The sequence below is a fragment of the Hemiscyllium ocellatum genome, chromosome 12, assembly GCF_020745735.1.
Source record: "Hemiscyllium ocellatum isolate sHemOce1 chromosome 12, sHemOce1.pat.X.cur, whole genome shotgun sequence".
Taxonomy (NCBI): domain Eukaryota; kingdom Metazoa; phylum Chordata; class Chondrichthyes; order Orectolobiformes; family Hemiscylliidae; genus Hemiscyllium; species Hemiscyllium ocellatum.
The window spans coordinates 3,251,173-3,270,160 of record NC_083412.1 but is presented as its reverse complement, the minus strand read 5'-3'; the positions used below and the strand labels follow the sequence as shown (position 1 = coordinate 3,270,160).

The 18,988-nt window shown below is 44.5% G+C and overlaps 1 long non-coding RNA gene across 1 annotated transcript in view; it reads left to right on the top strand.

The window, feature by feature from the left end:
- The first annotated feature begins 523 nt into the window (after positions 1-523).
- The window catches only part of LOC132820645 (uncharacterized), a 33,765-nt gene continuing 15,300 nt past the window's right edge, over positions 524-18,988 (top strand). The window contains exons 1-2 of the long non-coding RNA XR_009645226.1: positions 524-608; positions 4,777-4,911. This is a non-coding gene — a long non-coding RNA (uncharacterized LOC132820645). The remainder of the gene's footprint in view (positions 609-4,776; positions 4,912-18,988) is intronic.

Sequence of the window (18,988 nt, the reverse complement as noted above, 5' to 3'; positions counted from 1 at the left end):
ACCAAGGATCAGAAGGAGGGCTCTAGAGAGTTACATGGGGCAGCACGGTGGCTCAGTGGTTAGCACTGCTGCCTCACAGCACTAGGGACGCGATCACAATTCCAGCCCCAGGTGACTGTCTGCGTGGAGTTTGCACATTCTCCCATGTCTGCGTGGGTTTTCTCCGCGTGCTCCGGTTTCCACCCACAGCCCAAAGATGAGCAGGTTAGGTGAATCAGCCATGCGTTGTTCAAGAAAGGGAATAGAGATAATCCTGCGAATCACAGACCTGTCAGTCTTCTGTCTGTGATGTCCAGATTATTGAAGACTCTGAGATACAGGATTTATGATTCCTTGGAAAACCATAGTTTGATTAGAGAAAGTCATCATGGCTTTGTTAGGGACAGGTCATGACTCACAAATTTTATTGAATCCTTTGAGAATGTGACAAACCCATTTACGGCTCATTGAGAAAGTACAGAGCATGGGATACATGGAAACCTGTCTGTCTGGATACAGAATTCCTGGCCCATAGAAGACAGAGGGTGATGCCAGATGGAAAGCATTCAGCCTGGAGCTCGGTGACCAGTGGTTTTCTGCACGGAGAGGTTACAGGACCTCTGCTCTTGGTGAGTTTATGAATGACTTGGATTTGAGAGTGGAAGAGTGGGTTAGTAAGTTTGCCAATGAGACGAAGGTTGGTGGAGTGGTGAATAGTGTGGATGTCTGCTAGAGGTTGCAATGGGACATTGACAGGATGTAGAGCTGGGCTGAGAAGTGGCAGATAAAGTCAAATCTGGAAAAGTGTGAAGTGATGCATTTTGGAAGGTGAGACTTGAATGCAGAATACAGGGATAAAGGCAGAATACTGGATAGTGTGGAGCAACAGATGGATCTTGCATTTCATGACCAGAGATCCATCAAATTGCCACCAAGCTGATAGTGTTGTTAAGAAAGAATATGTTGCATTGGCTTTCATTAGCTGGAGGATTGAGTTTTATAGCCATGAGGTTATGCTGCAGCTCTATACAGCCCTGTTTACATCCCAATTAGAATATTGTGTTCAGTTTTGATCACCTCATTACAGGAAGGACGTGGAAGCTTGAGAGAGGGTAAAGAGGAGATTTACCAGTATGCTGCCTGTTCTGGAGAGCATGTCTTATGAAGAAAGGTCGAGGGAGCTAAGGCTTTTCTCATTGGAGTGAAGAAGAGTGTGGTGTGATTTGGTAGAAGTGAACAAGGTGGTGTGAGGCAAAGAGAGAGTGAACAGTGAGAGACCTCTTTATCCCATGGCATACATGGTACCAGGGGGCATGATTGTAAGGCGATTGGAGGATGGGTAAGGGGAGATTTCAGATGTAGGTCCTTTACACAGAGAGTGGTGGGTGGGGAGAACGGGATATTTTAACAGACTCTTGAATAGGCACATGGATGATAGTAGAATGAAGGTTATGTAAGTTAGTTTGATCTTACAGTTGGGTCAAAGATGGGCATGACATCATGGCCGAAAGGTCTTGGGCTGAACTGTTCTGTGTTCTGTGTTCTGTTTGGTAAACTAGGTGATAAGCTCAGATCAATGTAAAATGATATGCTATTCAGGAGGAGCTAGTCAACTGGATACAAAATTGGGCTTGATGGTGGGAGACAGAGGGCAATGGGAGGCATGTTGTTTTTCTGACTGGAGACATGTGACTAGCGGTGAAGTGGGTCCCCTGTTGTTTGTCATTTGGATAAATGGTTTGAATGGGAATATCGGTTTTGTGGTAAGTACGTTTTTTTGAGTGACACTGAAATTGATAATATGGATAGTGAAGAAATTTATCCAAGATACAACAGGATGAACAGTACTGCTGGGACAGTGGGCTGAAGAATAGCAGATGGAGTTTAACTCGATAAATGTGAAGTGATCCATTTTGGTGAAACAAACCAGGGTGGGACTTGTACTGCTAATGTTCGGGCCCTGAGTAGTGTTGTCAGTCAGAGACCCAGGGATGCAGGTAGACTGTTCTTTGTAAGTGGTGTCACAGGTAGACAGGTTGGTGGAGCAGGCCTTTGGGATGGTTACCTTCTTTGGGCAGAGCATTGAGAGTAGGAGTTGGGATGTCATGTTGTGGCTGTACATAAAAGCATTGTTGACCAGTAGGAAGTACACATCTGGTTCACTTACGTCCTTTAGAGAAGAACATCTGACATTCTAACCTGGTCTGGCCTGCACGGGACACCAGACCCACAGCAATATGGCTGACTCTGTGCTATACTCTGGGTAATTAGCAGTGGGGCAAAGAATGTTTGTCCAATCAGTGACATCCTCATCCCATGAATGAATAAATAAAAATACCTATGTCCCTCCCTACCTCTGCAAACCCCTCCCGCTGCAGCAATCTGTACTGGCTTTGTAACACCCTTCAGACCCTGACCACTCTGTGTAACACTCTCACCACCTCCAGCACATTCAGCTCTCCCGGTTCCTTTTGTGACATAAAACCTTGACAATTATTCCCTCTTCCATCTGACCTCCTCCTGCGAGCAGAACCTTTGCAATCCCTTTAAAACTAACTCCTAAAACATTCTCTCACTTCAGGATTTTAAATACTTATTGGTGATCCTCTAAGCCTGATAATCTAATATGATCCTTTTTTACTTGAGTGAGGGACCGATGGGAATTTCTTGCTGAGGATTTGTCTGTTTCAAGGGAATGACCTTTTGTTGAGTGTTTTACACTGCTCTTTCAAATGTTTTCCACTGCTCATTTACAGGCACATATTTCAGTCTGTTTAGCCTATTTACCTTGGTCAGTTCTTCTCTCAAACTCATGTTATTGGTAATTTTTGTTTCTAGTTGTAGTTGGTCCTTTCTGTGACTCACTTTAAAACTTTATATTTCTTAAACTGCACTTTATCACAATTTCCCTGAGGATCTCTCCCGGTGACATTACTCATTCACTAAGTTTCATCACACAATGGTCACTCTGAGATAGTTATGTCCCTAGCCAGTTGCACAATGTGTTATTCTAAGAAACAGTGAAAACTAATTATCTGAACTCCATTTCCAATATCACTGTTGTCGGTGTGACTGTCACACATTTTGTGAATATTGATGTTTCCCAAAAATTATCACAATGTGTTTGTTAAAAAATTCCAATGAGTTCCTATTTAATGCAGTGATGAGCAAGGAAATGCTGTTTGGTGGCTAAAACTGCTCTGCTGCGTGTGTCCTTGGCAGAATTTCCATTCAGACTGACTCTACTTCATGATCTGTGGCCAAATGCTTTCTCTGTAATGCCTTTGTTCTCAATTATTGTTAGCGTTACCCACTTTGCCTGAGTTTCCACAAGGTTGTGAGCCATTGAATATTTATGTCACCTTTTGTTCACCCTGTAACCACATCTCTCTGGTGTCTAAATCTCTTTTATCTCTGTGTCACAAATCCATCTGCCTTGTTGATTAGACTTCGTCCATTCAAACAAAACCATAATTTACTCTTTCCCAAAATTTCTTATCACAAACCTACTCACTGATGTACAGTTTTAGTTAAACTCTGTCCCATCCTGTTCCTTTCTGTTGCCTTCAGCCACATCCCCATGCTGTTCCGATGCTTCACCTTTCTCTTTGTATTTGGAAAGCTCCTTTCACCTGAACCCTGTCCCTGCCTCCTCTCTGTCAGTTTAAAGCCCTGTCCATAAACCTACCGACATGATTGGCCAGGACATTGGTCCCACCACGGTTCCAGGGGGACCATCCTCTTGGATTTTTTATATAAATCAGGTCTGGGATGTGGGTGTCTCTGGCTGACCAGCCTTTATTGCCTATCCCGAGCTGCCCATGAACTGAATAGCTTGCTCGACCATTTCAGAGAGTAATTGAGAGGCAAACACTTTGCTGTGGGGATGTCGTGCAGACCACGTCAGGATGATCAGATCTCGTTGTCGAAAGGACAAGTGGGCGCCACGGGATGGCTCAGTGATTAGCACTCCTTCCTCACAGCACCAGGGTCCCAGGTTCGATTCCAGCCCTGGGCGACTGTGCGGAGTTTGCACATTCTCCCTGTGTCTGCGTGAATTGCCTCCGGATGCTCCGGTTTCCTCTCACAGTCCAAAGCCGTGCAGGTCAGGCGAATTGGCCATGCTAAATTGCCCATAATGTTAGGTGTATTAGGTCGAGGGAGATGGGTATTAGTGGGTTACTCTTCGGAGGGATGGCGTGGACTGGTTGGGTCGAAAGGCCTGTTTCCACACTGGAGGGAATCTAATCTAAGGGATTATGATTTTTGTACATCAGCAATGGTTTCATATTTATTTATGGATTGTTAATTGCTATTTTTAAAATTATTGATTTTAAATTCCACCATATCTTATGATGGGATTCAAACCTGCCTCCCCTGAACATTAGCTGAGGTTTTGTACAAATGCGTTAACAATTATGTTACTAGGCCATCACTTCACCTGCTCACTGGTTGCTCATCCCTGAACACTGATACATGAAGCTAAACCCATTCTTCCAACATGACTGTGTGATCCTGAAGCCTTCCAGCACTCCGGTGATATCACTCAGTATCTGTCCATGTGGTATCCCTCCCTGTGTGGGTCTAATTGCTGCCTCTGTCAGTGTCTCTCACTCTTGCAGCTACTCCAGATCCTGGGCCAACAGAATTCTCCACTCCAGAGAGACGCAACAGCACAGGCCAGGGGTGGAGTTTGGGATTTCCCAGATATCTGTGGGGCTCATTTCCATTCTCCATGTATAACCCTCACTGAATCAGTCTAATTTCCCATTCTGTCCATTTCTTTGTCTCCTGTAGGTACTCGGGAAGTTCCTGACTCAATAGACTTCCCAACTGCTGTGCGTCTCATCCATCACCTCATTGAAGATGGTTGGTCAGCCAGGGAGACAAAGGGCAGGGAGATCTGGAGCCTTTAATAAATCCTGCAGTGAGGTAAGATCACTCACAGTGCACAGAGCAGAGAGCAATGGGAGGGCTGCAAACATTGGCTAACAATACATAATATAGATACAGTGCTGGATGGGGAGCACAGTATAGACACACCCCATGCTCAATCACCACGTCTACTTTAACTTTAGTTGCACTGAGACACATCGGGAGTTCATAGTTATCAATCCAGTCCTGTGATGTCTTAGTGAGCATCAGTACAACAGAGGGGAGAGTAGGCCTCCGACAAGAGGTTGGGAATGCTGCCTGGGATCTTTCTGTTCTGTGTTCTCCCGCCAACACTGTACTAAGACTCACAACTCTGCAACACTGTATCTGTGGCATGGCTTGTGCACAGTAGTTGTCCCTGTAACCTGCTCCATTCCCGATAGTCCCTCCACATAGTTGAGACGTACTGCATTCCAGACTACCATCCCTATCGCTGTAACTTGTTTCAGTGTCTACAACATGCCTTATTTTGGTACACTAATCCTCTTTAACTGGATACAGAGTGATACAGCACGGAAACAGAACCTGTGGTCCTACTCCTCAATACTGCCCATGTTACCTAAACTGAATGAGTCTCATTTGCCTGCATTTGGCCCTTATCTCTTCAAACCTTCTCCTCTCCATGTACCTCCCAAATGTCTGTTCCATGCTGTAATTGTTCACGTTTCTCCCATGTGCCTGAGGCAGCCTATTCCGTCTATGCACCATCCTCTGTGGATAACGTTCCCCCTCAGCTCCCTCTTTAAATCCTTGCGCTGTCACCTACTGTTTATACCCTCTAGTTTTGGACTCACCTACCCTTGGTTATTCACCATTCTTAGGGTCACCCCGTGGATTCCTCAGCCCAAGGGAAATATTGACGACAATGTTACAAATATCTCCAACGTATGTAACAAAGTGCTAGCCAATGACGGCAAATGTGCCAAATGCCGCTTTCCCCACCCTGTCCACCTGGTATGCCACTTCCGAGGAACAATGAAACTTGCACCCCTGGTCTCTCTCTTCTCTCTCTCTCTCTCTCTCTCTCTCTCTCTGTTCGACAACCCTAGCCAGAGCCCTTCCATTAACTATATTAGTCCTCTATGGTTTGTCTTTACAAAATCCAACAGCTGAATTAAACTCCATCTTTCATTCCTTGGTCCACTGGCCCAGTTGGTCAAGATCCCCTTTGATAACCGTATTTACTGCCCACTACACCATTAATTTGATCATCAACAAACTTTCGCACAATCACTCCTATATTTTCAACCAAATCATTTATATAGATGATGCACATCAGTGGACCCAGCCCTGATCCTTCCTTCAATAATGGAATAAAACCATATTCTTGTCATAAAGCAAAACAGCATGGAAACTGACCCTTCAGCTGATACCCACCATCATCTAAAACTCAACTCTTCCCAGCTGCCTGTTGCTGGTCCATATCACTCCAACCATTTCCTATTCACCTGATTATCCAAATATCTTTTAAATGATGTAATTGTACCCGCATCAACCCCTTTCTCAGCAAGTTCATTCCACACTCAAACCACCCTCGCTGTAGCAAATTGCCCCATATCTTTTTTTTGAACAGCTCTCTCCTCTAACCTTAAAAATGTGGTCCCTACTCCTGAGAGTCCCCCATCCTGAGGAAAAGGCAACGACCATTAAATTGATCTATATACCTCATTTTTTTTCATAAACCTTTATAGTATAATGTCTCAACCTCCAGGCTCCAGTGAAAAAGACTCAGCCTATCCAGCCATTTTTCAGAACCCGATCCTTCCATACCCAGCAATATCCTGGTAAATCACTTCTGAACTCCCTGCAGCTTAATCAGATCCTCCCTATAACTCGGCGACCAGAGCCCTGCACAGAGTATTGCAGAACAGGCCTCACAAATGTCTGTGCAATCTCAATGCCGCTCATGTTCTTATAAACCTCTGTAAGGTCATCCCTCAGTCTCCGATTCTCCAGTGACAGTAACCCCAGCTTATTCAGCAACAACCCGGGCAGTATCTTGTTTATCTTTTCTGAGCACTTTCTAGTTTCACAACACCCTTCCTGTAGCAGGGAGACCTGAATTGCAGAGGACTCCCAATTGTGGTCTAATGTATTGCTCTTATTCCCTGAGTTCCCCAGTCTTTGTTCACAGAAAGTTCTGGAGTGAAAAAATTGTTTAGGATCTTAGCAAATATCCTGCAGTTCCACACATCGATGACCTCATTGATCTTTAATGGATACTATTTTGTCCCGAGTTCCTTATGCACTCTTAATATACTGATACAATCACTTTTGGATTCCCCATTCCTTCTCTGCTGAGGCTATTTCATTGAGCCTTTCTCCATTCCTGTTTTCTACTCAAAGTGTATTCCTACAGCCCCTGTATATCCTCAGGGATTCCCTTGATCCAGCTGGCTATACCTGACATGTGCCCCCTTTTCCTTGACCAGACCCTCAACAGACAGCCAGTGTTTCCGAATGCTGTCGGCATTGAGCTGCACACAAACAGGAAAATGCTGGCGCTAATCGATTAGTTTATCTCACTTTAAAATATTCTCACTTGCCAAACTTCCCTTTCCCTGTAAATAATTCCCTTCCCCAATCACATTTTGAAAGTTCCTGGCTAATACGATCAAGATTGGTCTGGCTCCATTTTATAACTTGCACTTGTGGACCAGGCTTGTACTTTTCCAAAGCTGTTTTCAAACTACTAGAACTGTGGTCACTTTGGCAAAATGCTTGCCCACTCACATCTCAGACCCTTTCCCTACCTTGATTCCAAGGGGAGGTCAGGTTCTGCCCCTTTCTCTTTTCATACCATTGACATATTGATTGGGAGTTTTCTGGAACACACGTACCAAATTCCTCCCTTGCAAACGCTGAACACTGGCAGTCCCAGTCTAGGTTTGGAAAGTTCAATAACCCTACCAAAACAGCCCCATTATTATGGTTGATATTTAAGATGTCCCGATACATTTGTTCCTCAGTCTGCCACGGATTATTTGGGGTCAGCAGTCAGATCGTATCAACGTGATGACCCATTCTTATTTCTCAGTTCCACTAACATAGCTTCACTGGGCGATCCCACAGGAATATCCTCTCTAAATCATAGAACATAGAACATAGAACATAGAAGGATACAGCGCAGTACAGGCCCTTCGGCCCTCGATGTTGCGCCGACCGAATCCTACCTAACCTATACTGCCCAATAACTTCCAAATGCCTATCCAATGCCGCTTAAATGACCATAAAGTAGGAGAGTTCACCACTGATACGGGCAGGGCATTCCATGAACTCACAACCCGCTGTGTGAAGAATCTACCCCTAACATCTGTCCTATACCTACCACCCCTTAATTTAAAGCTATGTCCCCTAGTAACACCTGACTCCATTAGCGGTAAAAGGTTCTTAGTATCTACCCTTTCTAAACCCCTAATCATCTTATACACTTCTATCAGATCTCCCCTAAACCTTCTCTTCTCCAATGAGAACAGCCCAAGTGCCTCAGCCTTTCCTCATAAGATTTTCCTACCATTCCAGGCAACATCCTGGTAAACCTCCACTGCACTCGTTCTAAAGCTTCCACATCCTTCCTATAGTATGGCGACCAAAACTGCACACAATACTCCAGATGAGGCCTCACCAGAGTCTTATACAACTGCAACATGACCTCAGGACTCCGGAACTCAATTCCTCTGCCAATAAAGCCCAGTACACCATATGCCTTCCTCACAGCACTATTTAACTGGGTGGCAACTTTCAGAGATCTGTGTACATAGACACCAAGATCCCTCTGCTCATCCACACTACCAAGTAGCCTACCATTAGCCCAGTAATCCATCATCTTGTTATTCTGACCAAAGTGAACGACTTCGCACTTAGCTACATTGAATTCCATTTGCCACATTTCCGCCCAGCTCTGCAACTTATCTATATCCCGCTGTAACCTACCACTTCCTTCCTCACTATCCACAACTCCACCGACTTTTGTGTCATCCGCAAACTTGCTTACCCAGCTTTCAAGTCCTTCCTCTAGATCATTTATAAAGATAACAAAAAGCAATGGTCCCAAAACAGATCCTTGTGGTACACCGCTAGTAACTGCGCTCCAAGATGAACATAATCCATCAACTACTACCCTCTGTCTCCTTCCAGCCAGCCAATTCCTAATCCAAACCTCTAATGTATCCTCAATGCCATACCTCCGAAGTTTTAGCATTAGCCTACCATGGGGAACCTTATCGAACGCCTTACTAAAATCCATATACACAACATCTACTGCTTTATCCTCATCCACTTCCTTAGTCACCTTCTCAAAGAACTAAATCCTGCTGTGATGATTCATGGAATCAAAACCCACCACCACACCTCCTCTCTTGTCTCCCCTTCCTGTAGCATCTCAACCTTGAAACAATGAACTGCCAGTCCTGCCCCTCCCTCAGCTGTGTTTCTGTAATAACTATAATATCCCAGTCCCATATTCCAATCCATGCCTTGAGCTCATCTTCCTTAGCTGTCAGGCCCCTTGTATTGAAATAAATGCAGTTTAATCATCATTTTTCCCCAATTCCCTGCTATGTTGTTGCCTGCCTTGTCTGCTGAAATTGCTGTCTTTAACTCATGTACCAGCATCAATCTTCTTTCTGGCCTTATGTCTATTTAAGGTCCAACACCCTGCCAGACTAGGTTATATCCTCTCCAGCAGCTCTAGCAATTCACCCCAGCAGGATGTGGGTCCCTCTCCCGCTCCCAGTTGAGGTGCCTTTCCCACCCTGTCTCCCTGTGCTGACACCTTCAGGGATCTATGGACTTGTCCACCAAGATCCCTGTATTCCTCAGTACTCCGCAAGGTCCTACCATTCATTATGTCTGTCCTTCGCTTATCGTACCTCCCACAGACTATTACCTCACTTCGATCAGAACTAAACTCTGCTTAGATTATCATCTGATCGACATCGAACAGCAGACGGAGACCATCCCCCTCACTGTGGATAACACCCTCACCTTTCATATCATCTGCAAACCTACTAATGATACCTTCTGCTTTCATATCCGAGTTATTAATGTTCAATGGTTCTTGCACAGATCCCTGTGGTATACCCGCTGGTGAAAGTATTGTATACACCAATTTTGCATCCAATTTGCCAACCTGCCTTGGAACCCAGTCCATTTGGACCAGCCTTTCACGTTGGATCTTGTTTAAGGACTTAGTCAAGTCCATGTAAACCACATCATCTGCACTGCCCTCATCAATATACTTCAGCACCATTTAAAAAACAAACTGAACTGAATTCCTCAGACAGTACCTTCCTCTGCCAAATCCGTGATGACTAAACCAAGTTGATCCTTACCTTTGCAAGTGTCGATTCATCTTCACAATTTATTCCATTAATTTCCCTCCCCCTGCTGTCAGACTATCTGCTCTGTAATTACCTGGCCTGTCCCTGCTGCCCTTCCTGAACAAAGGAACCACATTAGCGATCCTCCAGTCATTCAGCACTTCACCTGTGTCCAGCAAAGTATTATATATATCCACCAGGGGCCCAACAATCTCTGGGTAATTAGCAGTGGGGTCAAAGAATGCTGGTCCAGGCAGTGACACCCACATCCCATGAATGAATAAATAAAAATACAGATGTCCCTTCCTAACTCTGCAAACCCTCCCGCTGCAGCAATTCGTATAGGCTTTGTAACACCGTTCAGGCCCTGACCACTCTCTGTAACTCTTTCACCACCTCCAGCACCTTCATCTCTCCCTGTTCCTAACGTGTCAATAAACCTTGGCAATGATTCCCCTTCCCATTGCCCCCCTCCTTCTAGCAGACCCATTGCAATCCCTTTAAAACTTACTCTAAAACTCTCTCTCACTTCAGGATTTTAAGTACTTTTTGGTGATCTTCTCAGCTTCATAATCTGATGTGATCCATTTTGTCCTGCATGAGGGGCCGGTGGGGATTTCTTGCTGAGTTTTTGTCTGTTTCAGTCAAATGTCCTTTTGTTGAGTGTTTTACACTGTTCCTTCAAATGTTTTCCACTGTTCATTTCCAGACACCCATACTTCAGTCTGCTCAGCCTGTTTACCTTGTTCAGTTCTCCTATCAAAACCAAGTAATAGGCTATTTTTTTCTAGTTGTAGCTTGTCCTTTCTGTGTTTCACTTTAAAACTTTATATTTCTTTAAAATGCACTTTATCACAATTTCCCAGAGGATCACTCCAGGTGACTTAACTCATTCACTAAGTTTTAACACACAACAGTCGCTCTGAGACAGTAACATCCCTACCCAGTTGCACAATGTGTTATTCTATGAAACACTGAAAAAAAATTCTCTGAACTCCTCTTCCAATATCACTGTTGTCAGTGTGATTGTCCCAGACTTTGCGAATATTGACGTTTCACTAAATGATCACCATGCCTGTATTAAAAATTCCAATGAGTTCCTGTTTAATGCAGTGATGAGCAATGAAATGCTGTTCGGTGGCTAAAACTGTTCTGCTCCTTGTGTCCTTGGCAAGTAGTAGCCAGAACTTACATTCATACTGACTCTACTTCATGATCTGATGCAAAATGTTTTCTCTGTAATGCCTTTCTTACCCATTATTGTTAGTGTTACCCATTTTGCCTGAATTTCCGCAAGGTTGTGAAACATTGAATATTTATGTTCCACCTTTTGTTCACCCTGTAACCACATCTCTCTGGTGTCAAAATCTCTTTTATCTCTGTGTCACAAATCCATCTACCTTGTTGCAGGGACTTTGTCCATTAATAAAAAACATAATTTACTCTTTCCCACAATTTCCTGTCACAAATGGTTTTGTTGATCTACAGTTTTAGTTAAACTTTGTCCCATCCTGTTCCTTTCTGTTGTCTTCGGTCACATTCCCACGCTACTCTGATGCTTCACGTTTCCTCTTTGGATTTGGAAAACATCTTTCACATGAAGCCTGTCACTGTATCCTCTCTGTTAGTTTAAAGTCCTGTCCATAAACCTACCGACGTGATTGGCCAGGACATTGTTCCACTGGAACTGTGCTGGGACCAATCTGAATGGATTTTTTTTTAAAATCAGGTCTGGGAGGCGGGTGTCTCTGGCTGACCAGCCTTTATTGCCCATCCCTTGCTGCCCTTGAGCTAAGCAGCTGGCTCGCCCATCTCACAGGGTCATTGAGAGGCAATCACTTTGCTGTGGGTATGTCGTGCAGACCACATGAGAGTGAACTGTTGTCTTTCCCTGAAGGTCAAGTGTTTGGATATTTACCAATACTTATTTATGGAATGTTAATTCCAATTTTCAAAACATATACTCCTTTAAAATCCACATGGTTAGAAGTTAGAAAGAAGAAGAGGGGTGGTCACTTTGTTGGGACTGTATTGTAGACTGTTGTAGACCCAACAGGTACCAGTGGAGCAGATGTGTGTAGAGATTGCAGATAACTATAGGAATAATAGAGAAGTACAGGCTGGATATTTTAATATTCCTTGTATTGACTGGGCCACCTAGAGTATAAAAGATCTGGACAGAGTGCAATTTTTCAAATATGTCCAAGAAAGGTTCCTAAACCAATATGCAGAGGGCCCTACTCTACTCAGGCAGGTGCAACACTGGACCTCCCCCACCTCAGAAAACGAGGTCGGGCAAGTGACTGAAGTGTCATTCGGAGAGCACTTTGGGTCCAGTGCCCACAACTGTCTTCTTTTTAACATAGTTATGGAGAAGGATCAGCAGGTCCCCAGATTGAAGAGGAAAACTGGAACAGGGCCAGGTTTGGGACCATTCTGCAGGATCTGGCCAGCGTCAATGCTGTGAATTTAAAATTGCACAATGCCCAGTTATAATCCAACTCGCTTTGGAAGCGCTGGTGATCACCGTAACAGATGAAAGGCTTCAACTAAATTTGTTTGATATTATATTCCATGACCCTGCCATCCTGTTGCTATAAATTCTGTGCCTTAGGATTGTGCTTCACAACCACCTGATGAAGGAGCAGTGCTCTGAAAGCTAGTGCTTTCAAATAAACCGGTTGGACTGGAACCGAGTGTTGGGTGATTTTTAACTTTGTACATCCCCAGTCCAACACCAGCACCTCCATATTATGATTCCAGTCGATTGGGTGAGTCTGTTTGAAGTAAAAGGAACAACTGGCAAATGGGAGGCTTTTCAAAGTGTGATCTCAAGAATCCAGGACCAGTCTGCCCCATTGGGATAAAGGGAAAAGCTGGCAGGGTTAGGGATCCTTGGCTGGTGAGGGATAATAAGGCTCTGGTCTTGAAATGACGACTGCATGCATTGGGTTTAAGCTTTCCATATCTACATAAACTCTTCTATTCTTAAAGACATGATCAATCTTTGGAGACCCTACAATCCTCTCAGTCCCTGTAATACTCCCAGTCTGCAGAAGCCATTCCAATGCCTGTGACCCTTTCAATCCAGTTCCTACAAAACCCACTATCTATGTGATATCTTTTCATTGCCAGCACCCACCCTGTCAATGGAAGCTCCTCCAGTGTCTCCATCCATCTACTCATTTCCATAATCTTCTCCAGCTCTTACACGTGTAAACCTAACCCTCCCCTACAACCCTTCCCACTTTGACCAAACTGGAGGAGGTTACTAATGCTCCCTAATCTGTGAAACTGTCTCCAACCAAAATTGCTGTCTTTGTCACTTGGAGAATCTGTCTGATTCCACACCCTCTTTATCTAAATAACTGGCAGAACCTAAGCCTTCCTGTATCTATAAACATCTTCAGTCACGACTACCCTCCATATGTCTATTTGTTTTTCCAATCTGTACAACCCACTTTACCTCTGTACTCAGCTCCATTCACCTGAAACGTTCCTGTCTGTGTAAAACACCCCATCCTACCACTATCCTTATCCCTGTAAACTGCTCCATTCCTCCCAACCTCCCCATCTCCATGAACTCCTGTAGGCCCGCCAGCTCTCCACATCTCTGTAACCTCCTGTGGCTCTGTGCTCCTCCCTCCCTGTGAAAGCACCTCCCAGTCTGGTCATCTGCTCCAGATCAGACCATTGCTGTCTCTGTTACCCCATACAACCTTAGCAACGCCTCCTATTTGTGTCACTTCATTCAGATCACATCCTCTCCCACTTCCCGGAACCTCTTGCTGCCATCATAACCCTTGCTATTTAGAACAAGGAATAGCACATTCCGGTACAAGCCATTCAGCCCTCAATATTGTGCTGACCTTTTATCCTACTCTGAAGACGAAGCGAACCTACATACCTGACATTTTACTGTCATTGATGTGCCTATCCAAGAGTTGCTTAGATGTCTGTAATGTGTCTGCAATTTACTACCACGGCTGGCAATCCATTCCATGCACCCATCACACTCTGTGTAATAACATACCAGTCCTGTCCATGCCGACAGGATATCCCAACCCATACCTGCCAGCACCTGGCCCGTATCCCTCTGATAGCTAAGCTAAATACTCCGCCAATTACCTTAAACTTATGTCCCCTTGTGATAGCCATTTCTCCATGGGAAACAGTCTCTGGTTATCCACTCCATCTATGCCTCTCATTCCCTTGTACACCTCTATCATGTCACCATTCTTCCTTCTTCGCTCTGATCAGAAAAGCCCCAGCTTCTACAACCTACCTTCTATGGGCATGCCCTCCAGTCCAGACAGTAGCCTGCTCAATCTCCTCTGCACCGTCTTTAAAGCTTCCACATCCTTCCTATAATGAAGCGAACAGAACTGTTCACAATATTCCAAGTGTGGTCTAGCTGGGGTTCTGTAGAACTGCAGCAAAATCTCGCATCTCTTAAACTCAATCCCCCTGCTAATGAAAGCCAACCCACCATCCGCCTTCTTAACACCCTGTCAACTTGGGTGGTGTCCTGAAGGACACAGGATCCCTTTGTACCTGCACGCTGCTAAGAATTCTGCCTTTAACCACATAAAGGTTTTCTTCAGAATCCTCCAATCTCAAACTATCCCTACCTTTGTAAGTTGCTCCAGTCCCTACAACACTCATAAACCGTGAAACCTCCTCAGGTCCTTACATTCCTAATGTCTGCAAAATCCTGATGTCCCTCCATATCTCTCTAACCCTCACCATTCTCCAATGCCCTTCTGCGGAACATTGCATACAAAGGAGGAGTTGGAGAGTCTGGGCCATGTTACGAGGTATGAAGGGCTGCAGAACCTGGAGGGTGGTACAAATGTAGGAAGGGACTTGGGACCTGCAGGAGGTTGGGGGATTCATAGAACCTCAGGATGTGACCGAGGATGGGTTTTGGAACCTGGAGGGTATTATGATTTGAACCACAGGTAATTTTTGAATGGAGCATTCAGCCGATCTTACAGTTATAGAGACGTACAGCATGGAAACAGACCCTTCAGTCAAGCGCATCCATGCCAACAGGATTTTCCAACCCAGTCTAGTCCCACCTGCCAGTACCTGGCCTATATCCCTCCAAACTATTTCTACTCACATATCCATCCAAACGTTTCTTAAATGTTGCAATTGTACCATCTGTAAGATTGGCTGAAAGATCCAATCAAAAGTTACCTGTTGTTCAAATCATAACATCATCCAGGTTCCACAACCCATTCACGGTCTCATCCTGCAGATCAGATATCCCAACCCAATGTAATCCCACCTGCTAACACCCGGCCCATCTCCCTCTAAACCCTTCCTATTCATACACCCATCCAGGTGCCTTTTAAATGTTGCAATTGTACTAGCCTCCACCACTTACTCTGGCAGCTCATTCCATACATGTACTATCCTCTGCGTGAAAAAGTTGCCCCTTAGTTCTCTTTTATATCTTTCTCCTCTCACCCTAAACCTTGCCCTACAATTCTGGACTCGCACACCCCAGGGGAAATACTTTGTCTATTTACCCTATCCATGTCCCTCTTGATTTTATAAACCCCTATAAGGTCACCCCTCAGCCTCCGACTCTCCAGGGAAAACAACCATCAGCTGTTCAACTCTCCCTATAGCTCAACCCTGGCTACATCCTTGTAAATCTTTTCTGAAACCTTTCAATTTTCACAGCATTCTTCTGATTGGAAGTAGAACAGAGTTGCATGCAGTATGCCAAAAGTTGCCTGACCACTGTCCTGTACGGCCGCAACATCACCTCCCAACTCCTGTATTCAATACTCTGACCAGTAAAGGAATGCATACCAAGTGACTTCCTGTGACTCTACTGTCAAGGAACTCTGTATTTCATTTGAAAAATTGCACAGACAGATAGAGTGGCCCGAGGTCTTCTGGGTAATGCTAGTTCAGTCTAAGCTGGTAGGCGGAGGCAGTGAAGTATTTGCAGTGCTGTCTGATGAATGGTCGAGAGATAATGCACATGTCAAACAGGCTGTTTTAAGTGCTTATGGATTGCTTATGAAACGGAAGCCACTACAATTCCCTCTACTGTACCATCACTAACTGACAAAGCTCCTTCAGATCTATATCCTCTGAATTGTTGAAACCCGCTATCACCATTGCAACTCTCATTATTTCCTAACATTGTTGAATCTCTAAAACCGTCCCTATCAGTTTAATCTCCTCCACTGCATACAACACTCCCAGTCTGTGTAACCTCTTTAAGTCCTTCAGTTCCTATATACCTATGTATAGGTGTGACTGCTTTGTGGCCATTGTATCGTCGTTTATATCTGCAAAAGATTCTGCTTACTCTAGCACATCCTATGCTCATAAGTGAAGCTGGTCTCTCACAAGCCTCTCTATGACTCTCTCCTCCAGTCTCTACAAGCTTCCTTATCCCTGTAGTGTTTTGCAGCATGCACACCACTCACTCTCTCTGACATACCTTCCAGTGCATAAAATTACCTCTCCTTCTAAGTTTATTCGGTCTACAGCTTCCTCCATATCCGTGCAACATTCTCCTGTTTGTATCATCTTCCATGTGCTTGCAACATTCTCCAGTCCATACCACCCTCCCTTTCCCTGTAACATTCTCCAGTCCATACCACCCTCCCTATCACTGCGATATTCTCCAGATCCCACAACTGTCGTTAAATGTATGACATCCTGGAATCATGTGAATGTTTCTACACCCTGATCAACAAAGTCCATGTAACGATCCACAACCCTACACACATCCCTTTCTCTGAAGTCTAATCAAAGACGCTTTATCTCTCTAACTTCCTCCAAACAATGAAATGTTTTCTCCTGCAAACCTTCTGTAGCAACTGTAACTATGTTTAACCCTGCAACATTGTCGTGCCCCCAAACATCCCTCCCACTGTGTGACCTCTATCCATCCCTCCAAGGCCCTCTCTCGGTGACACGCGCCATGCATTTGCAACAAGGCAGATGGAACGACAGCATTAACAGAAGAGAACAGATATGATCGAACTGTTATTGTGAGCGGTGGCTGCACAATGACCATGACAGCAATGTGATTATTGAAGGGGTTGTACGGATTTAGGCAGATCAACAAAAAACCAAACAATGTCCCATTTTGTTGTGAAGAAAGGATGCAATCAGTGCATTAGTGAGACAGCCAATTTAATCTGGGAATCAAAACATAGAGTCATTTTGAATGGACAGCTTACAAATAGCAAGGGGCATCTGGAAGAACAAATCACAATCCATGCTCGTTGGTAAGTTGGATACAATATTGTCTTGGTGATAGTAGACAGAGGCATGTGGAGTGGTCAATTTCTAATTAGAAGTCTGTGACCAATGGTGTTTCACAAGGATCAGTGCTGCGATGTCTGTGTGTAATTTATATCTGTGATTCAGATGAAAAGGTCAACAGTTTGATTCGAATTTTGCAGAATACATTTGGAAAGGCATGTAATGATTAGGGATAGTTAGGGGAATTGTGGATAGTGAGGAGGAGTGTTAAAGGTTGCAGCAGTGTGTAGGTCAGCTGGAACGCTGTGCAGAGAAATGGCCAATCAAATTTCATCGGGACAAGTGTGAAGTGATACATTTATCAAGTCAAATGGAAGAGAGAGGTACACTAATTGACTAATTGGAAACATTGATAAACAGATGACCTTGGATGGAAATCCGTAGCTCCCGGAAAATAACAACACAGGAGGATGTGGTGGTAAAGGAGGAGTATGGTATGGTTACCTTCATTGGTCACAGTATTGAGTGCAGACGTTTGCATGTCATGTTGTGACTGAATGAAACTTCATTCGGCCATGTTTGGAAGGTTGCGTGTTGTTCTCATCGCCACACTACAGGAAGGATGTGGAGGCTCTGGGGAGGTTGCAGCAGAGGGTTGGCAGCATGTTGCCTGAACGAGAATGTGTTTACTGTAAGGAGGTTGGACCCAATTGAATTGTTGTGCGAGGATATCAGAGAATGAGGGGTGACCTGGTACAGGTATATAGCGTTAGGAGAGGCGTGGATAGTTGGACTCCTTCTTCCAATGTCGAAATATCAAATACCAGGGCGCCTCGGTTTAAGGTGAGAGTGAGAAGTTTTAAGTGAGATGAATGAGGCCAGTTTTCTTTACCGAGAGGGTGGAAGCTGCTCAGGAGGTGGGAGAGGCGGCAATGAGAGCAAAGTTATGAAGTGGCATTTAGACAGAAACATGAACAGGCAGAGAATATAGGGATATCGCCCATGTGCAGGCAGGTGGGATTAGTTTAGAATAGCATCATGGTCAGCACAGCCATGGTGGGCCGAAGGGCCTATTACTGTGCTGTACTGTTCTATTTTCTAACTTAACGGCATCTACCCTGTCAAAGCCCCTCACAATCCTGGATGTTTCATTCAATTTCTCTCCTATTCTACAAAACCCCAATGGGTTCCAAGTCAATCTTCTCCACCTCTGCTCATTGGAAAATCCCACTATCTTCAGGATCAGCCGAGTGAACCTTCCCTGGCCTGCCTCCAACACAAGAATGTCTTTCCTTAGGGCACGCATACTGTTCATTATAACCTAGGTGTGGTTTGACTTGTACCTTGCATCATTTTACCAAGACCTCCCTATTTTCAGACATTCCCTCTGTAACAAGTGCCACCATTTGATTTGCCTTCTCTATTACCTGCTGATCCGTAAGCTACATTTTTCAGATTGATAAACAAGAACTCCCTCACCCCTTTCTGCTGTCAATCTGAAACCAAATAGT